Source organism: Pteropus medius, unplaced genomic scaffold (assembly GCF_902729225.1).
Source record: "Pteropus medius unplaced genomic scaffold, Ma_sr-lr_union100, whole genome shotgun sequence".
NCBI classification, from domain to species: Eukaryota; Metazoa; Chordata; class Mammalia; order Chiroptera; family Pteropodidae; genus Pteropus; species Pteropus medius.
In genome coordinates, this window is record NW_024340699.1 from 13,858,421 (window position 1) to 13,882,972 (window position 24,552).

A 24,552-nucleotide genomic window follows, 5' to 3' on the forward strand; every position below is an offset into this window, starting at 1 on the left:
GGACAGTCCCCGGGGGGCAGTGGGGCGGCGCACAGCCACCGGGGTTCAGGCCCTTGCCCGCCCTGTCACTTCCTCCCTCTCGCCTGTGACATGGGCACAGTGCCACCTCCCTGCCGCCTCGCAGGGTTGCGGGGAAATGTCTGAGAAGGGTGACGTGTCCCCTGGAGCCAGCAGGGAAGCGGGGGAGGTCCTGGGTCCAGCTGGAGCTGGAGCTGGGGCGCAGGGCAGACGAGAGGGTGTGGGAGAGGCCAGTCCCTGCGGGTCCGAGCTCAGGGGTTTATCCCGAGGGCACGGGGCGCCCTAGAAGGTCTGAGCAAGGGTGTGACATGTAGCAGTTGCCGCTTGGAGCAAGTGCATAGGGAAGCAGGCCTGGGGCTGACGTGGGGAGCTGAGCTCCGAGTGGGTGAGTCAGCATGGTGGTGGCGGGTTGGGGGTTCCCCTGATTCTGAGGGTCACAGAGTGGGGCCCAGAGGATGTGCCTGGAAAGCCCTTTCTGTTCTGGCGGGGGCAGAACTTTGACACCCTATGAGGGCCTGGGAGTGGGTTGCTGAGCAGGCCCAGATAGGCCCCGGGAAGCGAGGAGCCTACTGAGATCAAGGCCACACTGGGCTGGTCCCCACTGTCCTCGTGCATCCCATTGTCCCCCGACTCCCACCTCCCTTCCACCCCCACCCCACGAGGCCCCGATGGAACAGGAAGACAGCTGATGGGAAGGAGGGTGCAGGGCCGGGAAGTGGAGCGTCTGCTTCCCTCGGCACCTCCGGCCAGGCCCTGGCAAGGGTCATGGCGGGGGCCACAGGGCTGCAGGCCCCCCAGCCTGGTCTCCTGCCCAGTTGTGGGGCTTTCCGGTAAAACTAACGCAAGGGGAAATCCTAGCGGAGGGCCTGCCCCCTCCCCCACAGGCTGAGGTCCTGGTCCTGCAGAGTTTCCCTTTTCATTCCCGAAGCATCGGTGTCACTCAGGAGTTTAGCAGGTGAGCACCTCCGGGTTTAGGAAGGTGGATGCCCGCTCCCCACTATCCATGGTGCGGTCCAGCCCTGGGGTAGAGGGTCTCTGCCAGGAGGACAGTACGGCTCAGAGAGGTGCGGGTGACTTGCTCAGAGACGCCCAGCTCGTCAGGGTGGGGTGGGGGCTGAGCCGGCCCCCGAACCTGTGCTAGATGAGGAGACCGCCCTTGTTCTCTCCCAGGTGAGTTTTGCTTCAGAGGCTGCTGCCCCCAGCTCCACGCCAAGTTCTCTGAGGCTGCCATAACAAATGATCACAAACCAGCTGCCATAAAACAACGGACATTTATTTTCTCACACTCTGGAGGCCAGAAGTCTCTGGGGGACGGGTCCTTCCTGCCCGCTCCACCTCTGGAGGCTCCCGGCACCCAGTCTCGTGGTCACATCTCCCGTCTCTGCCTCCCCTTAAGATGAGCTTCTTCCCTATGTGTCTGCGTCTGGAGACAGTTCTGCAAAGACCATTTCCAAAGTGACGTCCTGAGGTTCCAGGGGGACATGGATTTGGCAGGGTCAGGTCACGGCTCAACCCAGTGCAGTCCAGGGTGGCCCTTGCGTGGCTCAGGCACCTCTCCCCCTTGCCGCCCTGCAGACCCTTTGCCATCATTCCCATGTGTCAGCTCCCCAGGACCAGGACCAGGGAGCTGTGGTGGCTACCGTGTCCCCACGCCCCGTCTGGGGCCTGGCTTGTTCAGTTCCCAGTGAGCATGTGACGTGAACGCTAGGGACAACTCCGCAGGCAGGAGACAGCATTTGTTGTGTGACTCTGCTTACCTGGCGTTCAGGAACAGTCTGGCCCATCTAGGGTGACAGCAGCCAAGTGACCTCTGCGGAGATGCTGCGGAGGTGGGGCTCAAGGGGCGTTCCGGGGCTGGAATGTTCTACGTCAGCCACAGATACAACTTTAAAGCGTCCAGCAGCCACTTTTAAAAGGTAAAAATCAACGGTTAAAATCAATTCTAAAAATATATTTTATTTAACTCATTGATATGTCTAAAATATGATCATTTCAACATGTAATCAACATAAAAATCATTGAGAAATTTTAGGTTCTTTTCCCTGGAATTTGGCGGAGCCTCACCCTGAGGACGTCCCACCAGACACAGTGACATCCTGGCCCCAGACAAACCCCTCAGCACACAGAGTTGTCCTGACTGACAGCCTGGGCACTTCCGGTATGTTAAGCCACAATTAAAAAAAAAAAAACTGAGAAAAAAACAATGCCATTGAGTCCTGGAGCCAGGGCAGGGCCTCTGGTGACTGGAGGAGGGGACGCCAGGCTCTCAGCATCTACCTGTCCTGCAGGCAGAGAGGAGGGACCAGAGGCCCTGGCTGCTACAGGACGGCCTCTCCTGGCCTCTCCCGCAAGGCCCCGGAGGCTGATTCCACCCCGCAGGGCCCCTTATCTCCCAGCTACAGCCGGCAGCCCATTGTCTCAGGGAGGAAGGGAAGGGGGGCGGGGGAGGCCTCTCTCCAGAGGCTCCCGCCCCAGGACGCCCACCCCCCTGCCTTCCAGCCTTCCCGAGAGGAGGCCGGTCCCTGTCTGTCTGCCAGGCCAGCTCTACCTGAAGATGCGGAGGAAAAACACTGTATCCCGTTCAAGCGGGAGAGGAAGCGCATCGATTGTGGAGCGAAACGCACGTGTCTTGACTTTTCAAGGTAAAGCAAGAAACAGAGGAGACCTGTTCCCGGCTTTCCCTTCAGCGCCAGCTGCACCCTAAAGCCATCAGCTGGGGCAGCGCGACGGGGACACCCAGGCTCGGGGAGCCGAGTGGCGTGGGGAGAGCTCCCTGGGATGGGGAGCACATCTGTGCCTGCGAGGCGAGGGGTCCGAGGCCAGGCTGAGGGCGTCCCACAGGGGAGGGAGGACAGTGGCCGGTGAGACGGGGCGCACCAGGGAGCTGGGAGAATCAGCAGGCACATTAGGGGGCGGCAGCCAGGGCCTTGCTGGCGGAGAAGGGGGTTGCGGACATGGTGAGGAGGGAGGTGGGTGTTTGCGGTCAGCTGTGGGCGAAGCGCGTGGCGTTCGGCTCGGATGGAAATTTCCCCAGTTCACCTGGCGAGGCCGCGGCAAAACTGGGGCCGGAAGCCGGGCTTTCCCGAGTCTGTCGGGGCTGTGTTTACTGGACCACCGTGGACGAAGGCACCACACACGTCACCCGTATGCGCTGTTGCACCCATGGCGGACGTCACCAGTCAAATGCCGAGTTACTTGCTGCTGAATCTCAAGGTCTCTCGTCTTAGGAGACGAGCCTTGTTTCCCGACCCCTGGGAGCCTAGCGGGTCTCTCTTCCCAAGCTGCTCAATCCACTTACAGTGAATGAAATCCAGCGGAATCCAGGGAAGGGGGAGGTCCCAAACTCTCAGATGTGGGGGCCTCTGTCCCCCCTCCACCTGCCCTTTGCCCAGCTAGAAACCTGGAGGCCCGGAGAGGGGCCCAGCTTTCCTGGAACCACACAGCACCTCGGGGCAGGGCTCGGGACTCAGGCTGCTCCAAGTCCTTCTGAACCCAGTTGTCACTTCTTTCGGTGGCTCCCTAAGCAGCTGGACCGGAGCCAGGCGACAGTAGGCGTGGAGATGAGACGGAGCGGGGGCCTCAGGACGTATTTGGAGGACGATCTTGGTGGGGGGAGGTACTGTCGGAGCTGTGAGGTATGATCCAAGTCCACCTAAGACGACCTGAGCAAGAAAGGCGAGAAAGGAAGCCGCCTCAGCGCGTGGCAGGGCCCAGCTGGGCACCCACAGCTCCCGTTTTAGGAAAAATCATGCAGAACCAGGAAGCAAGGCCCAGACAAGGACTAGCTGCGTAGCAGCCCTTGCCCAAGGGTGATTCGATCTTAGGGCTTCTCTTCTTTTTTTTTTAATTAATTTTTACTTACAGTTGACATATATGAGGTGTACAACATAGTGATTCAACATTTACATACCTTAGAGTCATCACCGCCATGTCTAGTAACCGTCTGTCAGCAGACATAGTTATTAGATACGATCGACTCTATTCCCTATGCTGTACTTTACATGCCTGTGACTTACTTTACAACTGGAAGTATGTACCTCTTAATCCCCTTCCCCTTTTCCACCCAGCCCCCCAACCCCCTCTCAGCCGGCAAATATCAATTCGTTCTCCGTATCTGTGAATTTCGTGTCTTTTCGTTGTTCATCTTTGTTTTTAGACTCTACATATAAGTAAAATCATAAGGTCTTTGTCTTTCTCTGTCTCATTTCATTGAGCATAATATTCTCTAGGTCCATTCATGTCGTCGCAAATGGTAAGATCTCATTCCTTTTTCTGGCTGAGTAGTATTAAAGTATGTACCACACGTATGTACCACACCTTCTTTATCTAATGGTCTGTTGCTGGACATCTAGATGGCTTCCGTATCTCGGCTGTTGTAAATAATGCCGCAGTGAGCATAGGGTGCATGTATCTTTTTAAATATCGTTTTCATTTTCTTCAGTAGACATCTAGAAGCGGGATCGCTAGATAGTGTAGTAGTTCTAGTTTAACTTTTTGAGGAACCTCCGCCGTTTTCCATAGTGGCTGCACCCATTGGCAATGCCACCAGCAGTGCGTGAGGCTTCCCTTTTCTCCACATCCTCACCAACACTTATCTCGTCTTTCCGATAATAGTCATTCTGCCAGGTGCCAGGCGATATCTCATTGTGCCTTTTGATTTGCATTTCCCTGATGATTAGTGATGCTGAGCATCTTTTCATGTGTCTGTTAACCATCTGTGTGTATCTCCTTTGGAGAAATGTCTATTCAAGTCCTATTTAGAAAACTTCCGTTTGCCTTGCTATTTACTTTTAATTAAGGGCTCAGACTTGGTGAAGTTACAGGTTAACCCATGGATTTGTGTCTGATGCAGAAGATAACTCCAAAAGTTATTCCTGATTGCCTCTTAAGACATTAGTCAGATTTTTAAAACTGAATTTAGGAATCTTGTCCTAGCATTTTTTAACGGACTATATACACCCTGGTTTTGCACATGCTCTATGATTTCATTTTACCATCTTACTGTTCTCTCATTAATTAATGAGTTGAATGAAATCTTGGACAAATGTTCCTTCTGTAATCATATGAGAGTCATGATTTCAGCTTTTTGGAAATTATACTTTGATACCTGTCTCCCAGCACAGGACCCTTCTCCCCACCCACCCCCACCTTGATCAAGTCTGTGTTGAGGCAGGCTGGGGGGGGGGGGGGTGTGGGGGGCGGGGTCAAGGCCTGGGTCTCTGTAGGTGCCTCCCCTCCCCTGACCCGCTTTGCTCTCAGGCCTGAGTCACTGCCTGTCCTAACGTCTGGGCGGAGACCTTCTCATCTAAGCCTTTCTGACCCAAGGAGCTTGGAGGTCACTCCTGGCCCAGTTCCCCACAGACACAGGAGGACAGTGACCTCCATCTGCGATGTCTGGCTGCCATTGGCAAGCAGGTTCAGGCCGAGGCCCCCAATTTTATCTCAAGGGCCTTGGGGAGCTGAGGGGTAATGTTATGTGGAGAAGAGACAGGCAGACCCACTGTATCCCCAGGATTGGGCACAGCCCACAGTGGCCCCTCAGTATTTGTCAAGGCTGAGGTGTGATGGCAGTGTAGCCAGGACACCACGGTGATGGATCACCTCCTTCAATGTCCCTGAGACCACTGTGAGACAACCTATGGCCAGTCTCAATGTGGACAGCCCCTGGGCGTCACCCCCCCCCCACTTTTCCAGCGCTCCTCCTTCTTACCCAGCTGGATGAGGTTCTGCTTAGGACCAGTCCCAACCCCCAGCCTAGGACTCCCTCCCCCTCCCTGCCAAATTCACCGCGCCCACATCCGGCTCTGGGGACCAGCTCACAAAGTTCCCTTTCTGCCAACCCGGCCAGCACTGGGCTCTCCCACGCCTCTGGATCTTCCCTTTGGGGAGGGATCAGGTAAGTTCAGTTGTAAAGTCACCATTTGACATATAATGATGTTATCAATCAAACTTATATTGACTCTTATTTTACATCTTTTGAACCCAGTACTTTATGTTGTTGCTGTTTCAAAAAGCTGCTTAATGGGTCTAGGGAGGCTTCTGGAGCTGACCCTTGCCCAGGAGCCCAGCCCGGCCCGGCTTGGCGTGGCAGGCGCATTTCCAGCGCCACCTGGTGGCCACCAGGAGTCCACGCAGCCCAATCGAGAAGCGGGAGGTGACGCAGGGTCCTTCCCGGGTCCTGGGTGTGTGCTCCCCGCCTCTGCCCCTAGGAGGAGACGGGCCGCACCTTTCGTGTTGGTGGTCGTGGACGGCTTCCCTAAGGAGATCGAGTTGGAGCTGGGCCGTTGCAGGGCACATTAATTCACCTTCAGTCCCGCCACCCCGGGGCGCAGGGGCCAGAGCATGGACAGCATGTTGCTTGCCGCTAACTCTAGCAAGCGTTCTTGGGGTCGTTATACCCATTTTACGCATTGGAAAACTTAGGCTCGGTTTTTAGAATTCTGGCGCTGCTGCCCTGGTCTAGTGCTCAGACCTTCACTCGAACCTGCCCCGGCAACGCCCCCCATTCAAATGCCGGGTCTGCCACCAGGGAATTTATGATCATCACTGAAGTCCTGCTTATTGAATGATTCCCTTTATTTAGCGGAAGGAAGTTAGTCCCGGAGAGGGCCTGACCCGGCTGAGTCACTCAGGCAGTCCAGACGGAGCCAACTCTACGAGCCCAGCCCCCTGCCAAACGCCTGGGCCCCGCGATTGAAAGAGAGCCAGCCCCCGCCCCGCCCCAGTTCCTTCCAATCTGCCTCACACCCACCGAAGGCCAAGCTCCAGGATGGAGGTTCCAGGAAGATGGAGAGAAATCCCCGCCGCGTTCCCAGCTCTCTCCCTCCCTCCTTCCCTAAATCCTCAGGCTGCACACCCACCGCCGACCACCCCCCTCACGCCAAGCTGGTGCCCGCAGAAGCCTGGAGGGGGCGGGGAGAACTCGAGGGTGGGCGTGTCCCGCGGTCCGCCAGAACTCGGGGGTGGGGCCTCTGACGGGGCAACGCCCCCTCCCCAGCCCATTCGGAGCATCCCTCCCACTCACCCCCCGCTTCCAGGCATTCCGCTGAGTCACTTCCGAGCCCGTAGCTGCAAGCGCGGTGAGAACAGTAAGTGTCGTTCAATTCTCTAGGCAGCGGCCCAGCGCTCACCTGGAGACCCGGCCACTGTCTTGTCTAAACGCCTTCTCGTGACCAACGAAGCCAACCCCACCTCATTCCCTGTCCTCCCTCAGCCACCCTAGTGGTCACGCAGGCTCCCGCCTCAGGGCTTTGCGCTAGCTGTGCCCTCTGCCGGGCACTGCGCCCGCGCACCTGTGGCCCGCGCGTCCTCCCACGGTCACTGCCAAGGCCTCTGCCCCAGCAGGGACGTGTCAGGGAAGAAAGGGTGAATCTGCGAGCTTGACCCGCAGTCGCTCGACAGGCACTTAGATTGCAAAGATGTCCGGGTGCGAACTGCAAACCGGGGGTGCCACGTGCTGCGTGGTGCAAGTGGACAAGTATGTGTCCCCGGCCCGCGTAACCACGTGACCGTGCGCGATGCTGCTGTGCGCAGAGTGGGGACACACGCCGAGCGCGCATCCTGCGAATTCCCCGCGGGCCCGGATGTCGGTCTTGTCTCCCAGCTCCTGCCGCAGCCTTCGTGGCGAGGCCGCCGCCGAAACGCTGAAAACTACCATTCCCAGAATCCCTGGTCCCCCCGAAATTCCTGTTAGGCTCCGCCAATAGGGTGCGCCGGGGCTCTTAACCTTTCCGGTGCCGCGGACCCATGTGGATGCGTTTAGCATCTGATGATACTTAGGGACTCCTCAGAATCATGCTTCTTAAAAAAAAAAAAAAAAAATTAAGCCTTTAAGTTGTATTTTTATTGCATCCTGTATTTTTAAAATTGTGGTGAGATACACAACATAAAATTTGCCATCTTAAGTAATTTTAACTGTTCGATTTAGTAGTAAGAACAGCCTGACTATTGTGAAACAGCGGCGCAGACCTTTTCCATCCGTGCAAATCTGAAACTGTGCCCCCGGCTCAGTTCCCCTTTTACCCCTCCCCACGGGGCAGCACCCTTCCACTTTCTGTTTCCTGGAGTTTGACTACTTTAGATATGTAAGTGCAATCGCACAGTATTTGTCCTTTTGTGTCCGGTTTATTCACTTAGCATAATGTCCTCAAGGTTCATCCCTATTGTAGCACGGGTCAGACTGTCCTTCCTTTCAAAGGCGTAATCACAGGCCATTGTAAGCATATGTCACGTTTTGTTTATCCATTCATGGATCGGTCAGAACCATGCTTTTAAATGCACAAAATAAAATAAAAGGATACTTTATAATCTGATCACAATTGTCAACAAGAGGAAAGAACAAATTGCAACAGTAACCGATAGATGCATTTCTTTAGGAATTCATTAAATTATGTATCTCAAGCCTAGAAACTCTAAAACTGTGGGACTCTGGTCAGCTTTGTCCACCAGACCTCTAGTCTCCCGATGATATAGTTCAAGTTGTGGTTTAGTAGGCAGCCCACCTACTTTCTTCTAAGAACAACACGCTCCATTAGCCCCCATCAAAAATTCCTGCAGGTCAGAACTTTCTAGAAATAGTTCCATCTCTGTGTAACTTTCCTACCTTGTCTCTAGTGCTTAAGGGTTGCCGCTCAGTCTCTGCCATGTGGGGTGCCTTCAGCTCCCCCAAGATCGGGAGTCCATCTCAGTGGAGCACTGCCCCCCCCCCCGTCAGCACAGAGGACAGGAGCAGAGTCGTAGGATGACATATTTCTCAGAGGTGTGCAGGTCACGCTTGACAAATCACTCCCTTCAGATTCTTCCTCCCAGTCATGGCGGAGAAGTTCTGGCACATCTGCCAGGCTGAATGCAGTCCATTCCTGGGTTGATACCTCAGTCTACAGGCCAAGGCAACTGTTGCAGGCCCTGCCAGCTGCACCAGCTGACGTAGCCATTCTGAAGCTCTGGGATGCTCGCTCATAACCGTATCCGCCCGATTCAGTGTCATAATCCACCTCAGTTCCTGTTGCTGGAAATTAGCAACATCTGTCTTTCTCTTGGAGCATGAGCTATTTCCTCCAGGGTCAACTTTGGCTTCTGAGCCCCTGGGGCATGCTGACATCTGACAGTTCAGGGGATGAAGGCCACAAGGGGAGGAGTCTGTACGAGGGTCCCTCAGGGGAGGGTGTTACAGGGTCCTTAGCCCGAGCAGGCTGGAGTCCCCAAGTACTGGGGGAGGGGCAGCACTCAGATTCTCAGCGTCATCCACGTCCACCCAGATATCCAGACCCAGGCTCTCAGTTCCACAATGTGATCACGTGCGCAAGAGGTGGCTGTGCCCGTGTACCCGCTAGACCTCAGTTTCCTTTTCTGAAAAAGGGCTGGAGAGAAGTGTCCCTCCCATGGGGCCACTGGGAGGCTGTAGCCGGACCAGTTATGGGTGGGCGATGGCTGGGCCCTGGGGCAGCTAAGGACATTCCTTGGGCCGGACGCTCTCATGCGCCACTTGTCCAACAAGGCCTGGGTGAGACAGCCCGTGGAGGTGAGGGGCTTTAGGAAAGGGGGGGCTATGGCAGAGGGTGCCTGTGGTGGCATCTGGGCCTCACAGGGAGACTCCTGCCAGTCCCTGAAGGATTGAGTGGGGACGTCACAGGTCCACCTTGCCAGGTAGGAGAACGTCCCCACTAGAGGGCACCCAAGGGGGAGGAATGTCTTCTAGCCTGTCCTGCCCTCAGCCCTGCCCCAGCCAGCTGTCATGGACTTCTCTCTGCTCCCACACTTCCTCCCTGGCTCTCACGGCCTGTCCCCAACTTGAGCGGCTTCACACTCCCTACCAAGGGCTGCTGTCCCAGGCCACGTGTTTATCAATCTCTCTTGCTTACACCTCCCCGACCATGCTCTCAGCCGGGTCACCTTGGCCTAGTCATTTCACCTTACTGTATCTGGGTGTCTTCATTCCTGTCACCGTCTTGGGGGGCTTTCACCGGAGAGCCGGGGTGCTCAAAAATAATGGGAGGAGATCAGTCTACCCTCCTTTTACTTTCTCTTTCCTCATCCCTCTCCCTTCCCGGATGCCCTTTCTTAACCCCACACCCCCTCCCTTCCTTCCTGCTGGCTCTGGTTGGGTTGCCCACAGCCCTCTGGGGCTCTCTGGGCCCTGTTCCCCTAACAGTGCTCCCGAGACGGAGCTCCAGGCCTGACCAGCTGGGCCCCCACCATCCCAGCATGTTCTCGCCACCCCCAGAGCCTGCCTGAGGATCCGGCCACTTGGGATCTGAGGCCAGGTGACCTGCTGGCCTGTGTCCTGTTGGGTGTGCTGGCCCTGAGCCTCACCTGGAGTGACCCTGGTCCCGAGGACGGGACAGTCAGGACAAGACAGGACAGGACAGACAGGGCATGGGGTTGGCTGTCCTCATTTGTCAGAAACACAAGCCTTCCCTGCCAGGCCAGGCCAGGCCAGGCCATTGGCCTAAGTGAGCTGTGGGCCGAAGACCTTCCCACCCTGGTCCCCACCCCATTCCTTTCTCCCAGGGGAACCCCACACCAGACCCCTTTGTTGAGCACCTACTGCGCTCCAAAGGGATTATTGATTATAGAAGAAGAAACTGAGGGTCAGAGAGGTTGATCCCCATGTCCAGCTCTTAGCCCTGTGCTCCCCCCTCCAACTCCCTTTTGAAAAGTATGAAATATTTCAAATGCACAGAAAAGTACAGGGAGGAATATAATGTACCCAAAACCTAGTAATTACTTCACCATATTTTCTTCAGCTCTGTATTCTCAAAGAAATAGAGGCCATCAGAATCAGTGGGTGCCCACCCTTCCATGCTTCTCCCTGTGCCCCTCCCACCCCCACCCCAAAGCTGCGGTAGCTCCTTCCGGCTGTTTCTGTTGCCTTGGTACCCACGTGGATGTTCCTAAACAATATGGGTGTCCTGTGTGTGTGTGCTCTTTATCTTACAGTTCTGTACTGGGATATAATTGACCTAGAGTAGATAGAGGTCACCAACCTTGAATGTACAGCCATGTGGCCACCACCTCAACCAGCACACAGAACATTTCCATCCCAGGAAGCCTCCCGGTGCCTTCCGCCCCAGCCATTACCTGCCCCCCCAAACCACTGCCCTGACACTGTCACCAGAAGTGAGCTTTGCATGGAAATGGGCCCAGAACCAGACAGCCGAGGGTGTTTGTCTCTGGGGGCCCCATGCAGTCCATCCTCTCACTGGGGGCTGGGGCTCCCGCGCTTCCTTGGGGGGCACTGGATTCCATTGCACATTCCTTTGACCTGCCCGGCCTCTGCCCCCTCCCCCCGCCCCACCCCCCCCAGTACTTGGTGGTTTCATCCTTACATCTGACGCGGCTGCGCTGCACTTTTCTCTCCAGGGAACCTCGCTGAGATTTATCTGGGCAGCGACCTCCCACACCCCAGCAGCCCCTGTGGAGGGCACCCCTCTGGGCCCGGTGCTGGCTCGTGCGGGTCACCCGGCAGCTCCTGGGTTAAAGCGCTGCGGGCCTGCTGGGGGAGGGACATCAGGGGTGGGGTCCCAGTCTGAGACCCCCCCAGACCAAGGCCCCCAGCCTCCCCGAGGGCGAGGGCGCCTCCAGCCAGGGACCCCGCCCTCCAGACCAGGCCCCACCCAGCCTCCCCAGCAGGACCCCGCCCCTGGGCCAAGCTATCCTTCGGATAAGCCGGGGTGTTTCGAAAGGCCCAGCCACCCCTGGGACCCCTCAGCAAATGGGAAGCTCGGGGAGGAAGCTGCGCGCGGCTCGCGCGGAGGCCCGCGCGGCCCGATGACTAAGTTCGGCTCTGAGACCTGCCACCGTTTGCTTTTATGGCGCCCTCGTGAGCAGAGCGCTTGGCCACCGAGGGGCGCAGGGACCTTGGCTAGGGCTGGGAGGGAGCGCCGCGGGCCGCCCACCTTCCCCCCCGCGGCCCTCTCCCGCCCCCACCTCAGCTGGCCTGGCCCAGCCCTGCCCTGAATTTACAGAAAGGGAAACTGAGGCCCAGAGAGGGGCGGAGACTGCCAAGGTCGCGCACCTTGGCGGGCGTGAGTCAGATGACACCCGAAGGCCCTGCTTCCCAGCCCGGGTCAAAGACAGAAGATGACGCCGGTAGGGAGGGGGGGGCAGACCTGCATTTATTGAGCACCCACTGTTTGTCTCCTGGCAACCATTTCCCTTCCACACAGCAGTCCTGGGGGGCGGGCGGGCTTGGGACCTGTGACCCGCACCCCAGATGCGGGCTCCCCTGGGAGGGGTGCACAGACGGGGAACATGCCAGGCAGGGGGCGGCTGTGCCCCTCCCGTTCCTTCGCTCTAAGCTGCGTCAGGCCGACAGATGGGGAAAGTGAGGCCGCGAGTCAAGGTACCTGCTCCTCGGGTCACGTGGGAACGCAGTGGCAGTGCTAGGGGCCTAAATTAAGGGTGCTTGGGAGGGGGCGGTACCCCGGCCCCCGGAAGTATCAACACGCACGTGCACCTCCCCTGAGCCGAGTTCCATTTGCCCCTCCCAGCACCTTAGCAATTTTTCGGCTTCTTCGGCGCCCGATCCCCGCCGGCCCCCTTCAGCGCTCCGCCCTCCGCCCTCCGCCCGGACGTGCTCGGCTCAGGGCCTCAGTTTGTTCAAATGAAAAATGGGGACAGTGCAGGCCTCACAGGGCCGCCTGTGCTTTGGCGGGGCCGCGGGGCGGGCCCGAGGGGGAACTTGGTCAGGTTTGTGGTCTGGGGGAGGAAGGGGGAGGGGCGAGGCAAGGGTTTGGAAAACCCTTCTCCACCCCCTGACCACCCCCAGGCCTGCCCCAGGCCTGCGATGACAACTCCCTGGGGGCGGGGCTGGGAGGGGCGGCCTCGGGCAAACTACTCATGCGGGCCCTAACGCCCCCTCCCGGGGCCTCCCATTCTTCTTCTGCGCCTTTTATGGAGAGGAAGTTAGGCCGAGTGGGTCGGCCTCTGGGGCGGGGGTGGGGGCCGGCCAGGCCTGCAGGGAGCTCCGGCCAGGAGTGGCCCGTGCTGGACTGCGCTGGGGATGGCCAGCTTGTCTCTCTGATAGGCCACGTAAGCCCGGCCTGGGAGCACCAGATAATAACCGTCCTACCCTACCCCACCCCACCTCCCACGGAGAGGCAGGGGCAGAGGGGGGCCTGGACCCCCAGGCTGAGCCAGCCCCTGGCCTTGGGCTCCAGCCGACCCAGGGTTGAGTGGATCTAATCAGACCTACGTTGGGGCCCTAGGCAGTTAACGACTTGGGGTGTCCAATGGGCCCCCACTCTGGTTTGCTCAGACCTAGATCTCTCCCTCCAGAGTCCGGCCTTTGTCCTGGAGCTCAGTGTCAGGGTCCAGACTCCCAGCAGACCAAACCCTTCTCCTCCGCCCTCAACGCCACCACCTCCGGCCCTGGCCCCTAGCGGACTGGGTTCTGAGAACCCAGTATTCCAGAGTCCCATTGGGTCCCATTGTGCAGATGGACTCGCTGAGGCCCGGAGACAGCAGGGTACAGCCCCGGGGGGCACTAAGGTTCCCTTCTGCCTGGGGCCACGTGAACCCAGACCAGAAGGGCTCTGGACACCAGAATGCTGTCCCAGGTGTTCCCAAGGTGGGTCCCCATGAGTTCCCTGCGACAGGCCGTGATTCTCCCAAACCCCCCAGACATTCCTGGGTCTTAAAAGAAAGTTGCTGAGGCCTAAGTCGCCGAACGTCAGAGAGGGTGCTGCAGGGCCCGAGGGCTCAGGTCCAGCTCTTCCCGCACATGCTGTGACACCTGCACAGTCACCTCCCTCCTCTGGGGGTCACGGAGTCCTGGCCTGGCCATCCTGAGTGCCCTGCTGCTAAATGTCTCTAAGGCCTCTGCTTTCTGCCTGTGACAGAGCCTGGACCCTGCCCCCAGGGGCAGCTCTCAGCTGCTGGCACAGGAGGGGTGGGGAGAAGGTGGGGAGGTGGGGAAGAGAGTGAAGAGAAAGAATGAAGAGAAGTGGAGTGAGAGAGGAAGATGAGGGGGAGGAATTATGAGGGGAGGTGGGGGGAGGAGTGGGGAGGAGTAGAGGAGAGTGAAGTGAAGTGGGGAGGAGTGAGGGGAGGAGGAGGAGGGGAAGTGATGCTGGCAGGAAAGCTGAAGCGAGGAGAAGAGCTGGAACACAACCGCTTCATGAGCCATGAGGAAAAGAGTAGCTGTCGGTCGTCTCGCCTCCAAGTGGCCCTATGATGCCAGGAAGAGGTGGACTCCAGCCCCGGCCCTCCTCCCTTGGGCCTACGCTCAGGGGGCTCCTGGGAGTAGGTAGGTGAGAGCTGGGCCAGGAAGCTCTGCTGTTCTGCTGATACATGAACGCCCTCCTCCTCCTCCCGCCTCCCCAGCCTCCCCCTTCCCCACGGCCCACCATGGGCGGTGGCGCAGAGAGGCCACTGGCCCCCAGTTCTTCCCTAGGCTCAAGAGCAGTAGTGACCGCAACCCAGGAGCAACACGTGGCACTTTTCTGACCCCTTGACACACACTGGTTTCACCTCTCGGAGCCTCACATGATTTTCACCCCGTTTTGCAGGTGAGAAAAATGAGGCCCTTCCAGGTAAAGTGCCTTGCTCAGAGTCACGGAGATGGCAGACATAGCCCATCTCACCATCTTCCCTTAGCCCTGTGTGTGTGTGTGTGAGAGAGAGAAAGAGAGAGAGAGGGGCCCCTCGGGCGTGTTCCCTCACCCCTCTAAGCCCGACTTATGATTTGGGGGAACCATGAAGGCCCCTGCCTCACCTTGGGGCAATGGATGGGGAGTAAGCGAGACAGGGCCTCACTTCTGGAGGCCACGAAGGGACATTCGTCCCAGCGGGAGTTGCAGCACCTCACCTCCTCCAGGTGGGCACCGCCCTGTGTGAATGTGACAGAGCTGCTCACACCTCTGGCAGGCCCCCAACCTCGGTGTCAGCCTTGGGGCCCACACCTATAAGAGTATAACGAAAGCAGCCCTGCCTCCCTCTTGGGGTGGCCATGGGGACAGAATCGAATTCTAGAGCGTCAGAAAACCACGCGGGGGGCGCCGCGGGCCCTCGTCGCCCGTCTCGGTGCAGCCGAGTTTCTCCGACACGCACTTCTGCGTAGCCGGGGGCAGCGAGAAATCTGAGGTCTGCGGCTACGGCGTTTGTGTCACTTCGGTCCCTTCCCGGGCCCTTTCATAATAACGTGGAGCCATCTGCTGAGACGGCAGACTTGGCCCTGCCCCTCTCCTGCGCCTGTACCCTCCAGAGCTCCCCGTCACCCTCGCACGGTGAAGCCCCAGCTCCCGCGTTCGCACCAGCCCTCTGCGAACACGCCTGTCGCAGGCCTTTTGGATGCCAGCTAATCTCCAGACTTACAGAGCACTTTCCCACTTCCTGGCTGAGCTCCAGTGCTACATTCTTGCTGTGTGGCCCTGAAGCTCACTTTCCTTCTCTGGGGCAGGGCCGAGGCTGACGAGGACAGGAAAGGACGCCTGCCTGGCTTTGGGGGGATGAAGCATCGAGGTCCTGCAGCTCTTACTGGGAGGCCTGGTTCGGGGTTCTAGTCCCCAGTTTCCAACAAGGTCCTTGGTGGGGCTCGTGGTGCCCCCAGCGCTGGGCCCCAGAGGCGGGCCCAGTCAACGTGTGTCTGTGGGGTGCCCCAGCTCCCAGGAGGGCCTGTCTCTTGCACTTTGGGCTCAGAACCCAAGCTTAACCCAGGTATGTTAGTCTGGGCTCTGTCCGTGACCACGTCTGTGTCCCCGTTACACGGGCCCTGCATTCAAGGCGCAGGACCTTCCTCCAAGCGGGTAAGGACGCGCAGTCCCCTCTGACTTTCTCCCAGGCTGTGTCCTGGGACTGAGAGCCCCCCGACCTCATCCCCACCCCAACCCAGCTCACCCACCTGGGCTCTTCCTCAGTCGGGGCCCGCACGTGCTCTTCTGGTTGTTGGCCAGAATGGAGACGGTGTTGAGCCCAGACCTGTCCACTGAGGTCTCCACAGACTCAGTTCCCAAAGTGCCACATGAGATGTTTGCACGTCTCCCAACATACCATCCTGTCAGAGTCCCCCGAGTTTGTCTCCTTGGCAGGCTCCTATTCAAACTTCATTGCCCAGCTAAAAAGACCCCTCCTCTGGCAGCTTTGCCAGAACCTCAGGCCGGACTGCCCCTCCTTCAGGTCAGCCCCTCCGCCTTCAGGATGTCAGACAGTCATTTCCCGTGGGGACCTCTGGAGAACAAGGCTGGGGTCTGACCCTTGAGTATTATCAGGGACTGGATGAGTCAGCCGCAGCCAAGAGACCTGAGGACGTGCTGTGACACTCAGCCTCCCCTAGGGCCCTCAGCCAACATCCCCTGGAAGGTGCAAGCCCTGAGCTGGCCCAGCCCCCTCTTCCCTAGGCCTATTCCTCATCAGCTCTGGCAGTCTGCCAGGGCTGCACCCACGCCCTCCCTGGACAGGCCGCTCACACCCTCCAGGGACAACACATCCATTCCTGCCTCCTCTCTCCCTTCTGCAGAGAACTGAGTCCGTCCTCCCTCCCTCCCTCCCTTCCTCCTTCATCTGCAGATGGAAGCTGAAAACTTCACTAACTACACACCTTGAGCTGGGGATCCCACGGTGATCAAAACAGATGCGATTGCTCCCCGTGAAGGATGGAGGGAGAGAGCAGACCTCCACAGACTCAGTTCCCAAAGTGCCACATGAGATGTTTGCACATCTCCCAACATACCACCAACTCCACTCATGCAGACACGTCTCTCAGCCGTGAGGAGCATGACGAAGAAGTGGAGGAGCCACAGGATCCCTGCCCTTGTCTGGGGATCCCAGAGGGCTTCCTGGAGGAGGTGATGTTTCCACTGAGCCCTGAAGGATAAGCAGAACTTAAAGAAGCCAGAAGGGTGTATGCGGGGAGAAGGGTCCCCTACAGACAGAGAACAACAAGTGCAAAGGCCTGAGGCAGGCAGGAGCCCGTGCTAAGGACTAGAGGCTGGCAGGGCTGGGCCACACTCCCAAGCCAGCTGGTGTCTCAGAAAAGCGCGCACATCATTAGCGTGCAGCTACGTGAATTGCCACTAGCTGAATATTTACAGGTGGCCGGCACCTGGATCAGACACTTGCAGCTTCCGGAAGCCCCGCTCATGCCCCGTCCAGACACGCTCCCACCGGGCAGCCTCCATCCTGACTCCTGCCACAGAGACTGGCTCCCCTGTCCTTGGGCTCTGTGACACTGAGTCACACGGGACTCCCGCCTGGCTGCTTCGGCTGAGCATTCGGTTCGTGAGACGCACGGTGCCGTGCGCGTCAGGAGTGGGTTCTGTTGTAGACATGCACCGTACCTTCTCTCTCCACTTGGCGGGCGGTGCGCCTTTGGGGTGTTTCGTGTTTGGGGCTACGATAATTATATATTATAGTTGAATGTGCATGACCGTTCCTGCACATCTTTCGGTGGACTCGTTTTTCTTGGATAAATACCTAGGAGTGGAGTTGGTGGGTGCTCCCCTCCCCACCCCCCGGGGTCTCAGCAGAAGTCTTTCTCATCTTACCCACTCCGGTGGGTGTGGAGTGCCATATAGTGTGGTTTAGTTTGCATTTTCCAGATGACCCATGATGTTGAGCATCTTCATATCTTTAAGAAGATTTGGACATTCGGACAGCCACTTAGTTAAAGTGCCCATTCAAGACTTTTGCTCATGGCCCTCCCCTTTGCTACGCACCCCTCCTGTAGCGCCCCCCACCCCTCCGGCAAGCCTGGAGACGTGATATGCCTAGCTCAAGGCCATCAACCTGCGACCACCTGTACTTGCTGTGGGGAGGCCCAGTCCAAGCGGTTCTATTCACTCTCCGGTCTCCTCCCCACAGCTCTGCAACACAGGTGAACCACTCGCCCAAGGCTACCAACCCACACCCAGCTCTGCTGTGTCCTTAACAGGGGAGATGACAGAGTGAGACACTCACAACTCCATCCACTTCTGCAGTCCCTCCGTGCGCTGGGAACCACGAACCACCCTGCGCCTGCCCTCGGGGCTCCCCCGGCCTGAGGACAGGGAGCACTGGGGCCTCAGGAGCAAGGAGCAGGTGGCAAGGAGGGTGCCCCCTCTCCGAGCCTGACTCTTTGAGGGACCTGAAGTCCGTCTAACTCGGGGAGGGATGAGGACAAGGTTGTGCAAATCAGCAGGGCTGCGTTCGGCCAGACCTGGAATGCCAGGCAAGGGTGGGCCTGCAGCTTCCAGCGTGAAGAAGCAGGACACTGTGTGAGGGCCTCAGGCCTGCTCGGGTTGCGTGTCGAGCCATTGTCCCTCCTGGCTGAAGAGAGTAGGTCCTGGCACCCATCTTGGACAGACCAGGCTGGCCTGCCCAGTGGCACACAGAATGCAAATGGCCAGCCCTCTAGGCCTGGCCTCTGGCTTGCCACGCATGCGTGTGACGCTGGGTGAGTGTCTGCCCAGCGGTGGGCCTTGGCTTCCTCTTTGGTAAGGAGGCAGGTGGTGGCCAGATCCAGGGTGTCTGTGACAAGGCCTTGAAAGGCCCAGAAGGCCCACCTCGCTGGTGCCATCCACGCGTGGTCTTACTGAACTTGGTGAGCTCGGAGATGTTGAGTCACTTTCTGAGGACATCCAGTGAGCGAGTGACAGACCGAGTCCCACTTAACACAGAGCCTGAAAGTGGTTGGGAGAAAGAAGGACCAGTAAGTCAGGCGAGGACACTGCACTCCTTCCTGGGGTACCCTGCTTGTTCTGGGGGACTCTTGACCCTGACTTCGCTGAGGGCTGAGCGGCTCCCCTGACTCCCCCGCAGCCCTGAGTACCGTGGCTTATTGCAGAGTCCTCCCTGGGCCTGGACTGACATCCCCCTGCCCCGCCCTGTCATCACACGTTCTGGTACACATGTCCTCAGGCACATCTATGCGACCCCCACACTGGCCCCCCCAGTGCTATGGGTCTCAGCAGCCCAGGTGACTTAATTAGAAAATGCAAATTACTCCCTGGGGGCCCAGGAAATGGAGGGAGGGGCAGTCCTGGCTGCTGACTCCCCAGCCCCTGATGGTGTCCTGGGTGCCTGGGTGTCTGGGAACGCTGCTCCGCCTGGCCCCAATGTCACCCCGCCTGGCCCCTCCAGCCCAGGCCTGTGAGTTGGAGGCCTTCTCTGGGCTCATACAGGACCAATGTCACCGAGTCAGGACTGTCTCCAGTGGACAGTGCAGGTTGGGGGTCCCCTCATGTCCCCAGCAGGTGGCACAGGGCCAGACTTGGGGGAGACGTCAGCTGTGGGTTTCCTTAGGAAAGAGGAGGTCAAGGAAGGGCCCCCCCCAGGACGCAGCTGAGACTTCTGGCTGAGGAGGTCCTGGTTACATGGTAGTGTGGTGGTGGCTGATCAGGTTTCCACGTGGATGGGCCCAGGGCCACAGCCAAAGGAGTGGCACCAGCTGAGAAGCACCCCGCATGGGGCCCCAGGTGGGGTGACTGGGGAGCACGGCTCTGCCACTGCCCACTGGCCACGCTGAGCCTCAGTGTACCCACGTGGAACACGGGATCGAGAGCAGAGACAGCTGAGGCTGGGGGGCCTTGGCTGGGCACCGGGCCTGGGCTCCTAGGGTCCAGGACGGTCCGTCCTGGTGATAGCGGGCTATTAACCGCGAGGCCAGATCCTTCCCCCTCACTGGTCTTGGTTTGCTTGTCTGAGAAATGGGGAGATTCCGGCTTAGCTGGCAGGGGCGCGAGCTTTCCGTGTGGTGACAGCCGGCCCTCAGGGACTCTGCCTGCCTTTGTCCTCATATGGACTGTGGAGGCCAGGTTTCGCCTGGAGGTGAGTCACCACCCACTGAGAGTCAGCCGCCACCCACCCACCTGCACTTTCCCAGTACCTCCCTTCCCCTGCCCGGTCCCCTTTCACTTCCTCTCTCCTGACCTCCACTCCCCCAACTCCTGGGTCACTTCTGAGCCCCCGGGCCACGCGGGGAAGGGGCACGGATGAGGCCATATGGCCAGGAAGGTGTTGAGCCCCTAACAGTGACCGTGACCCCGGGTGCCCAGACTGGGGTCTGGGACTTCCGTCCCTTTCCGCAGACCAGGGAGAGACGCCTGAGGCTCGAGGTCTGTATGGCAGGGCCTCCTATCTGTGCGATTCCTGCCGGCCCATCTGCTGACACTGGGGGTGTCAAGGCCAGGAGCTTGCAGAACCCCGCTTGGCCTGAACCTGAAGTTGGTCCGACCTGTTGCCCTGCTTCTCAGGCCAGTGTGGGACGCCAGAGGAGCCTGGTGTCTGAGTGCCGCCTTGACCTCTAGGTGACCGTGCGAGTGGGCAGAACCCCACCTGCTCCAGGCCAGTGGCTGTGGGCCCAGGTGACAAAGTGGGCTTCAGGAACCTCTTGGGACCACAATTTCAGGGAGACCTGTGAGGCTGGGGTGCCTCCGCCTCCCTGCATCCCCTAGTCCCCTGGCAGGGTCTTCAGGCCCCAAGGGGTCTTCTCCTTCCTAGCTCTAGGGGTCTGTCTGAGGTGCCTCTGTTTCTCATCTGGAGAATGGACGGCTAGCCCCACAGTGGCAGGGGAGGGGAGAAGGATGGGCTCAGCTGGTGTGTGTAGGGGGAAGCCCAGGGCACCGAGTTTTCTATTTCTGAAAAAATCAAATAAGCAAGCTGGGAACTCCCCAGGTCGCTGGGCGCTTCCCTGACCGCCCTGAGGAGTAAGGAGAGAGAGGGTGGTTTTTAAGGATTTTTAAAAACTCTCCCAAGTGGTGTCAGAAGTTCCCAGTTTCCCCAGGGCAAGGATCCCCCTTTCACAGATGATCACATCGGGGAGCAGGGAAGGCTGGGGCGGGTTGAATTTGACAGCCCTGGGAGGGACTCTGGCCAGAGGCCAGGCCTGGGTGGGGCCCAGGGCTCTGGCTGCTGCCCAGGAGAGCACGCGGGGCCCTCTGCTGCCTCTGAGTCTCCCTTCAGCTGGCTGCTCACGTCCTGGGGGGGCCCTTCCTTGACCTCCTCCTTCCTAAGGAAACCCACAGCTTTCTCTCATAGGCCAGCAGACCTTGTTCTCTGCTGCCTGGTTTTCGGTCTCAGGTCACACTAGCTTTATTCAAGGTGTTGCTCAAAACGGTGTCTGGTGCTGGTCCGCTCTGGAGGCGCGCCTGACTGCTTTGTGCTGGAGTATGGGACGCAGGAGCAATGGGACACAGGCGTTCGGCTCCTGGCTGTGCCCTTGCTGTGTGATCCTGGCTGGGCTGCTTTCCCCTCCCTGAGCAGGAAAGCTACAGATGTTACAGTAGAGGGAGGAAGTCCTGGCAGGCTTCCTGGAGGTGGTGGCCCAAGAGCCGGCCTTGAAAGCTGACTTAAAGTTGGGCAGGAAGTAGAGGAATCACAAGACCAGTCCCGTCCCAGGACCTCAGGAATCCCGAGGTCCAAAATCTCCTCTCGAGACTATCCCGGGAGCGGAGGAGGAGGCAGGGAGAAGAGGTGGCAGGGAAGAGCAGGCTTAGGGCTCAAGACCTATTGCTATGTGTCTAAAGGCCGGCGGCTGTCCTCTCCGGGCCTCAGGAGAGAAGTGCTGAGGGAGGTGGGGGTCCAGGAATTTGGGACAACCTTTGGATTCAGTCCCTGGGGGCACTCCAGAGGACACTTTATCCAGGGAGCGGCAATATGAGGCCTGTGGGGGCCTGGGCCTAGAGCCCTTCATACTGGACTCCGGGCCCGGGCATGTCACCAACCCTGCCTCCGTTTCCCCATCTGTAAAAAGGGGGCATGTTTCCTGGGCTGTTTCCACCCCTCATTTGGTCACCCCTCACTGAGCGCCTGCTGTGTGTGTGGGGGGGTCTCTTCCTCTGAGAAATGGAGTTTGGGGTCCCCACCTGGCGGGCAGTGGTAGGGGTCTAACCCCCAGGGCAAGGTGGCTGGTCCCAGAAGAGGGTGAGGGAGGGTCCTTTGGTGTGGACTGTAAATATCCTCCGGCCTGGGGGCCTTCGCAGGGTGGGGGAACCGCAGACAGAAAAAACCAGCAGCAGAAAGGCAGGTGCAGTCCCCATTGGCCGGGCTCCTGTGGGCTGTGCGCCTGCCCGAGTGACAGCTCTGAAACTCCCCGCCAGGGCAAATTTCCCAAGCGAAGAACCTGTTCACTTCCTCTCCCACCCCGCTCCTCCTCCTTCCTCTGGCTTGCCCCACTTCCTCTTTTCCTCCCCCCACTCGCTTTTCTCTCCAGCCCTCCCCGCCACCAAGGCTGGGTCCCGGTGTACCCACCACAAGCCTCCATCTTCCCAGGGTCTTTTGAGAGGGCTGAGGACACACAGTCGCTTATTCATGCAGCAGGGCAGGACCCTGAGGGGGTGGTGCATGGCAACCCTGGAGGGGCTTGCTGAGAATGGACCCCAAGCTCCATTTTCCAAAGGAAGAAACTGAGGTGGGGCTGAGAAGGGGAAGAGAGACACCCCCCCCCCCCCCCCCGCACACAGCAGGCGCTCAGGGAGGGGCAGCTGAAGGAGGGGATGAAACCTGCAGCAGAGGCTGGGGGGAGGCCGAGTTATATACCTGCCTCAATGCAGTGGTCTCTAGTTGGGGGAGGGTGCATGCTGCAGACGCTCAAGGGCGCCCCCTGAGGAGGGAGGGGCCTTCTGGGCTGGGCCTCGAAGGATGCATAGGAGAGCATCAGGAAATGGCTGCTGCAGAGGCCCAGGAGTGTTCCAGTCTCAGCCCGGGTGGGGCTGGTGTTCTTGCCCCTTGGCCAACCCCTAGCTGAGAAGAGGTGAGGTGGCCGAACAAGTCCTGATTGGGGACAAGGCCCGCTCTCCACTCCACGTAGCTTCTTGGAGCCACTCGAGTCTCCCAGCCCTTGCCCTGCAGCCCTGGTTTCAGCCTGCCAAGCACCCCTCCAGGCTCAGCCGACAGCCAGAAGCAGCCCGAATCATCGAGCAGCAGAAAGGGTCACCCCCCAGGCCCTGAATTGCAAGGTTGGCAGGTCCCAAGGCGGCTGGCTGGACGCCTGTGACTGAGAGACACAAGGCCAGGGACAGGGCAGCCTGGCCTTTGGGAAGCAGGGAGTGGATGAGGGGGGAGTTCGCCCAGGGCCCGGGCGGAGACGGGGGAGCTGCAGAGAGTTTCTTGGCAGTTATCTGGGAATTCTAGCACGTGGCTCTGAGCCTGGGGGCTCTGCTCTGTACCGGGTGATGGCCACCCTTCCCACCTGGTTGTGGCCTCCGCAGCCTTCAAAGAGACCTGCCACCAGCCTCCTGCAGTGGGCTGGACCAAGCCACCTCTTCCCTGGACACGCATTCCACATCCATATATGGACTAATTGGTCACTGGTTTCAACACACACTCGGTGAGCACCTATTATGTGCTGCAAAGCCCTGGGCAGGCCTGGAGACAGACCAGTGGTGACAAGCCAGTGCCCCCAGCTAAACCACCCTTCCCCTTCTCATTCATGTGAAAACTCAGCTTCTTGTTACCAGTTCTGAGAAGGTGCTTGCTCCTCTAGGCGAGCCAGATGTCACTCTGGGGTCCCATGGCCCCTGGGCTTCCGTCTGTCATGTGCACTGATCACTGTTGGCCACCAGCTGGATACAGGATCTGCCTGCCAAACTGGCAGCTCTCAGAGCGGGAACCACCCAGAACAGGGCACCCATGTTAAACCAGTATTTGGAGAGACCCAGAGCAGTAAAGAGTGACCAGGAAAGGGTCTCCTCTGAGGGCATCTGGCCTTCAGCTACTGTTCCTGCTGCCCTGCCCTCAACCCTAACTCCTCTCTGGGTCATGGAGTGTCCTTCCCCACTCCTTGGGACTTCCAGATGGTCCAGGAGGGCAGTTCAGCTATGGCTACAAATGACAGACGATGGATTGTGGGCCCCAGAGCTGAGCTGAGCAGTCCGGCTTGCCTGTGCCCAGCTGGGCCTGGGTCACCGGTTAACAGCCCAGGCCTGGCCTTGGCTGGGTGTGACCAGGCAGCCCTCAGAGGCAGCAGCCTGGCTCCATGGGAACAGTTTCTGTGTTCTACAGAGCCCTGGCCAGCAGCAGGGCAGCCTCGGAAGCCTCTTCACAGACAACTTCCAGCCACTGATCCCTGAGCCTATCCTATCTCTGGGGCCTGGGGCCCTGAGGCCCCTGTTAAATGGCTACGAACTCCCTGACTCCCCCACACCGCACCATAATCCTCAGCCCTGGGTCTCTGAATACTGATGACCCCCTACTTAGCAAGCTGAGCATCCCCAGCCAGATACCCCTCAAACCCGGGCTTTCTGGGCAGTTGAGCTAATGTTGGCAAAGGGGGGTGAACCCCTAAACACCCTTTCCCCCACAGCTGCACCCACAGCAACCAAGAGCCCTCGCATCCATGCTGAACCTTGTGCCCACGGGGGAGCTCACGGCTCATGTGACATCCACACTCGGAGGGTCCCGGGGTGGGGGACACGGAGAGACGGTCAGGCCAGGTGCAGGCCTGGCCACGCGGGCTGGACTGAGCACTGCCCAGCGGTGCGGTGACCCACAGCTTGCGCATCCGACCCACGGGCCCCAAACCAAGGGCGGCCAACGCCAAAACTCTCTCCCTTCGCCTCTTCCTCAATCTCGCTCTCGCTCTCTCTCAGTCCATCTCTCTCTCTCTCTCTCTTTTTTTTT

At 58.9% G+C, this 24,552-nt stretch overlaps 4 long non-coding RNA genes across 5 annotated transcripts; 2 read left to right on the forward strand and 2 right to left on the reverse strand.

Moving 5' to 3' along the window:
• Nucleotides 1-993: 993 nt before the first annotated feature.
• Nucleotides 994-7,129, reverse strand: LOC120615546 (uncharacterized). Its single transcript, XR_005656307.1, has 4 exons — nucleotides 7,043-7,129; nucleotides 3,465-3,680; nucleotides 1,776-1,924; nucleotides 994-1,481 (listed from the first exon to the last, which is right to left on the reverse strand). It is a non-coding gene; the product is annotated as an uncharacterized LOC120615546 (long non-coding RNA).
• On the forward strand, nucleotides 2,241-7,916 carry LOC120615549 (uncharacterized). Its single transcript, XR_005656308.1, has 2 exons — nucleotides 2,241-2,660; nucleotides 6,602-7,916. It is a non-coding gene; the product is annotated as an uncharacterized LOC120615549 (long non-coding RNA).
• A 6,263-nt stretch (nucleotides 7,917-14,179) lies between these two features.
• Nucleotides 14,180-17,378, forward strand: LOC120615531 (uncharacterized). 2 transcript variants are annotated; one of them, XR_005656302.1, is made up of 2 exons: nucleotides 14,180-14,528; nucleotides 16,475-17,378. It is a non-coding gene; the product is annotated as an uncharacterized LOC120615531 (long non-coding RNA). The 2 variants fall into 2 exon arrangements; XR_005656301.1 differs by having other exon boundaries at nucleotides 16,525-17,378.
• On the reverse strand, nucleotides 16,698-24,549 carry LOC120615541 (uncharacterized). Its single transcript, XR_005656306.1, has 4 exons — nucleotides 23,388-24,549; nucleotides 18,498-18,614; nucleotides 17,502-17,584; nucleotides 16,698-16,821 (listed from the first exon to the last, which is right to left on the reverse strand). It is a non-coding gene; the product is annotated as an uncharacterized LOC120615541 (long non-coding RNA).
• Between the last annotated feature and the right edge of the window lie 3 nt (nucleotides 24,550-24,552).